Raw genomic sequence first — 6,000 nt, 5'->3', positions numbered from 1 at the left:
CACTATTTTCCACACAATCTTTGTATAGTACCCAAAATTATGACCTGTACCACTATCTCATCTGCTATGATTTGGATTTCACTACACTCTGGATGTAAGATGCCACCAATCACATTATTGCACTCTCATCTCTCTAACAAAGGATTCCTACATCTGCTTATGACACTGTCAAATCATATATATTTTAAAAGTTATGCATGTTTGTTCACAAGCTAATTTATCATGTTTGGCCCATTCACACATCTTCTTTTAGGGAGGACACATATGCATTCCTACAGAAATGTACCTTTTCACCCTTGTTTGTCTGCCTCACCCACTCCATGAGGAAAGCATTGTTCTGGACCTGCTTTTACCTACTACTGTAGGAGCTACCTCACCTGCACACAAACTGCTTTCTCACCTATTAAGTTGCTCTGCACATGTGCTGACACAAACTAATTAGCAGGGAAAAGTTGGATAGGAACATGGGAATGGCCATGGAGAGGGTTACACATGGGAAACTTCCACCACACTTCAACAAATGTTCAAAAATACCCTGGTCAGTAAGTACACATAAATCTAGTATTTGTTTCACACAAGAAATTACACATACCACAATTTTGTTTTAATTTGTAAAATAAATTTATTTGCTGTTCAGCATCACAGCTTGACACTTTAATGTGAGAAATCAAATAAACAAATAAACACTGCCTCACCTGCAGTGCACATGGTTTTGTCCATCTAAGAAATATTTGGCCAGAAAGAGTGAACTAGAATAAGGGCCTCAGTTCCTGCTGGAGACTGCTGAAAAATTGACCTGACAAACACACTAACCTTTTCTTCACCGCGTCCCAAGTTCTGACCACTGGTGACACCTGGTTCACTTCCTCTGTTATCTTGTCCCAAAGGTTTCTCCTTGCACTGGCACCCGGCTTCCTGGTTGCCAATTCAATCCATTCGCGTGCCCTGGGCACTAGAATTCGCATTTCGGCCTCTACAAATGCAGGGTTTCTCCTTCTGGTGGTGGTATCCTGCTCAGTCATCACCCTAGATGTTGCAGCACGTTTTCTGGTGGCCCCAGTTCTCTCACCATGCACCTGCTGGGTCACACCTGTTTGGAGAGATGCAACCTCTTGTTCTGGCTGGTTGCTTGGCCCTTGTGGAGCTGGTGGAGGTTCACCAGGGCCTGTTACTGAGGGGCCCGCTTGATCTTGCAGGCGACTCCTCTCTTGGGCCCTCCTTCTCCGCTCCTGTTCCCTCTTCTGTAATGCTTCAAGCAGGGATTCTGCTTGTGCTCTCTGCAGAGCGTCCTCTGCTGCTGAATCGTCAGAGTCAGACATGTTTGCAGCAATTGTGGGCTGCATCTGACTGAATATTTATATGTTAATCTCCCGCCACGAACAAGGGGGCGTATATATTTCCCCGCAAGGTAGATGCAAATTTACGCCGATATTTCCCGCCGATAATTGCCGCTTAAATTACGCAGGTCTCAATGCACCTGATCAATCACCCGTATATGTATATACACAGGTTGTGGAGCATTGTGGGCTACATCGTGAAATGTGTACACCTGTCATTCCAATGATGAGTGTTGTCAGCTGGTATCTGTTGGAGTTCGTGTATGCTTTGTGAGTCACATTTCAAAACATCACGTTATCATGCTTGCCTTGCATATGTAATGTGTATGAAATTGTCATACAGCAACATGTTGCATTGTGGCCCTTTAGGCAGCGTAGTTATAAGTAGAGGGTTGCGTGTATTATTTTCCGCCTACTGTATATACAGTACTCCTCTCCATGCATATCGGTGTATCGTGCCCCCTTTAAGCAGCGTAGTTATAAGTAGAGGGTTGCGTGTATTATTTTCCGCACACTGTAAATACAGTACTTCTCTGTTCATTGAATGCATGCTGTTGGTTGTGGTGTGTGTATATGGAACGGTCCGCGTAAGTTTCTATTCGCATCCAGTTTGTTAATGTAAGAGGGATTAATAAAGTTAATACCAAACAAACAATTTTTTCGACCAATCAGCAAGCACCAAAAGTGATATATGTACCTGCAATTAATAACTGCGCCATTGCCAATATGACTTGTCCAAGAGCTAGGCCCTTTTCCACGTCAGAGCTTTTGGCCCTGGTGGAAGTGATGGACCGTCACCTGGGGCCCAGGGGCCCTTATGTCAGTAATGCCGACAAGCGGCGGGCGTATACTGCTGCCCGCCGCCTCATCTTCTCTACGACCGGCGTCCGCAGAAGCCTGGGGCAGGTTGAGCGGCGCTGGTCAGACCTGCGCCGGCGGCAGCCGGTTTTACTCAGCAGCCTTCGCCGCCATATTGCCCGATGTAATTTTTGATTACTAGTATGTCAGCGTTTTTTAGCAATGTTTTGTGTACTTTTTATAAATATGTTCCTGAGTATGGGGGTGTATATGGGGGGTATATGGGTGTATATGGGTGTATATGGGTGTATATGGGTGTATATGGGTGTATATGGGGGGTATATGGGTGTATATGGGGGTATATGGGTGTATATGGGTGTATATGGGGGGTATATGGGTGTATATGGGGGTATATGGGTGTATATGGGTGTATATGGGGGGTATATGGGTGTATATGGGTGTATAGGGGGTGTATAGGGGGGGGTTTAAGTAGTTGATCAGTTTTTGGGTGTAGGATATCAAATAGTTTGCATGATAAATGTCTGAAATTTTACAGCAATGATAATTTTGAAGGTTATGAGCATGACTAATGTGAATTTTTCTTTCCCCCTTTTTTATGAAACCCAATCTTCGATTTCTATGCCATCAACATGAACATTTCAGCACGGGCAAGGGCACGCATTGAAGCCCGGGAGCAGGCAGCCCGGGACCAGGCAGCCGAGGAGGAGGAGGAAGAGGAGGAGGAAGAAGAGGAAGAGGAAGAGGAGGAGGAGGAAGAGGAGGAGGAGGAGGAGGAGAAGAAAGAGGAGGAGGAAGAGGAGGAGGAGGAAGAGGAGGAGGAAGAAGAAGAGGAGGAGGAAGAAGAGGAGGAGGAAGAAGAGGAGACCCAGGGTGCAGTTTGGACCCACACAATTTCCCCATCCCCTTCCCCCTCCACAACCCCCACCCCCTCCACAACCCCCACCCCCTCCACAACCCCCACCCCCACCCCCCCCCCTCCCCACCCCATTTCCAACCCCCCTACACCTCTCCACCACCCACCCCCAAACCTCTCCACTCCCCACTCACACCCACTACCTCGGGCCAAACTACAGGACCATCCACCTTGCTCCTGACCCCCACAACCACTGCACAGCCAACCAACGGCAACCAGGATGGCTCAAGTAGCCGTAAGTAAATAATGTGTCTAATGTTGACCTACACATTTCTACACATAAACAATCACAACAACCACATATGTGTATCCAACATCAACATTAGTTGCAACATATCACTGCAGGCCGACCATGAGGTGTGTCCTGTCCTTCTCCAGGAACAAGGCTTTTTGAGTGTGGCCATGCCTCACCCCTTGAATAATTGACATAACAGTACATCCAATGAGATATCCGACATTAGTGGTGTGGTAGTTATGTGGCTCCAGGTGTTGGGTAACTCCAGTTCCCAGCATGATGTGCAACACAGGGCCGGATTATAATGGAGGCGCAAGGGGTCAGTGCCCCTGGGCCCCCCTCTAGCTAGGGGCCCCCTGTGGTTGTCATGTATTTTTTACAAATAACATGTTTAAGTTATGTTTTGTTTTTTTTAGCTAAATGTTTTGTGCATGGGTGGGGTAGTGCTGCAGCTTCACCTATCTGCCAATGTGACAATGATTTATGGTGCTGAGCATCGGGAGCCAAGGCACACTGATTGCACAAGTGTGCAGTGCATTTCTGGGAGTTGACTAAGTCCCATGACACTTTGCACCAGAGGACAGAGGCTGAGAAGTTTGTGCTGAGCTCTGATTGGTGGAGCTCATTACATGCTTCTCAGGTCCATGGAGAACAGCAGCAGCAGCTTAGTCATAGGAGGGTTTTTAATCAGAGGCAGCACTAGGACTGTGAGGTCTCCTCCAGAGTAAGGGGCAGAGGGACAAACACAGGCTTTTCATGTGGTGTGTGTATATATATATATATATATATGGGGTCTATTATTATTCCGAGTGCCGCCAACCCCCTGTCTATATATATATATATATATATATATATATATATATATATCCCCTGCAGGTAACCATTGACCAAGTTTATTCTGCCTTTACTTAAAATAGTAAGGAGTGCTTAAGCCACAACAATGTCATAACCCTTAAATAGCACAGGCTAATTGTGAGGTTAGAGGAGAGTCCCCCAAAACCAAAGTACCAATTGGGATACAGCATACATTCATTGATGAAGGAGTAATTGAATTAATGTTATTTACTATGTACAGTATGTGTGTGTTAACATATTTTTTTTTAGTACTGTGTTTACAGCAGACCCATCTTCAATGTAGTTTCTAAATGTATGTGGCCTTCACACATAACTCTGAACTTTTTATTATGTACAAATACAACAAACATTTGTGTATATTAATTTTTTGTTTTATCCCTTCATTACAGACACTGAACAGCAGCAGGAGGAGGTGGCCGCAATAATGCGGGAAATAATGCTCACCCTCGTCTACCTCCAGCTCCTTTTTGGGCTTCTGGAGGCCCGCCTTTAATTTTTTATTTATCCCCCCCCCTTTTTTTTTTGGTATAAAATAAAAGTTGGATTACTGTTCGAAATTGCCTGTGTTTTTAATAATAAATATGTTAGAGGGCGTGTAAGGGTAGGTACATACAGATGTGTACTGTAAGTTATACTTGTAATTTGAGGTGAGGGGTAATGATTGATGTGTGAATGTGTGTGTTTTTGAGTAAAATAACACATAGTGAAAATGCATGAATGTTTAATGTTGTTAGATTAAAACATCACACATAACATCAGGGTAGGTATACATGTTACACATTTTGGACAAAGTAATTACGTACATAATTTAGTACATATACAGAAACACCAACATAACTTGATTTAAAAGTAACAGCAATATGGGGACACATAGATAGTGATTAAAATGCCACATTAGAACATCACAAATATACATGTAATGTGGGTTCAAATGTAGATTTATTAGGTCTTTATTAAGGTAGACAATTGAGTTAATAGAAAACAATAATTGAATAACAAATAGATTAATTAATCAATTGTCAGATTAGTAGTTGAGAGGCAAGATTTGCAGGTCCATATATGTGAAGGGTATGCCAGCGTGCACGGACGTACGCTCACTCTCACGAGCGGTGACATAAGCTGAGTTTTCCATTGAAAACAATAGGGACCCGTCCGTGCAAACTGGCGTACGCTCAGATCTCCGCAAGAAGTCGGTGGGGAGACGGAGGAGAGACGGCCGTAGACGGCGCCGTACGCTCAGTTGTACGCCAGTTGTCGGAGTGTAAGGGCTGGGCCGGCCGCGTACGTTGCCGTACGCTCATTTGTACACCACTCCCCTTCTACGGTATTTCTGCCTGTACGTAAGCGGCTGATTTGTGGGTGGACTTAACCCCAACGGCCGCGTACGGCTAGCGTGCGGTAATGGCGAACGTACGCACGTTTGGCCGCTCCGATCAGAATAAGGCCCTAAGGGTGTATGGTTAGGAAATAAGAAGGGAGGGCTAGGGCTAGGCACTAAGGGTGTATGGGTAGGGTTAGGCACTAAGAGGGAATGGTTAGGCACTAAGGGTGTATGTTTAGGAAATAAGAAGAGAGTGGTAGGGTTAGGCACTAAGGGTGTATGGGTAGGTTTAGGCACTAAGAGGTAATGGTTAGGCACTAAGGGTGTATGGTTAGGAAATAAGAAGGGAGGGATAGGGTTAGGCACTAAGGGTGTATGGTTAGGGTAAGGCACTAAGGGGGTATGGTTAGGGTAAGGCACTAAAAAGGGAGGGGTAGGATTAGGTACTAAGGGTGTATGGTTATGGTTAGCAGCTCTTCCAACACACCCATGGGGTGGCTGCCTAATGTCGTTTTTTTTA

Source organism: Crinia signifera, chromosome 7, assembly GCF_055691185.1.
Source record: "Crinia signifera chromosome 7, ASM5569118v1, whole genome shotgun sequence".
Taxonomy (NCBI): Eukaryota; Metazoa; Chordata; class Amphibia; order Anura; family Myobatrachidae; genus Crinia; species Crinia signifera.
The sequence above is the reverse complement of the archived record's forward strand: the minus strand, read 5'-3'. Positions refer to the sequence as shown.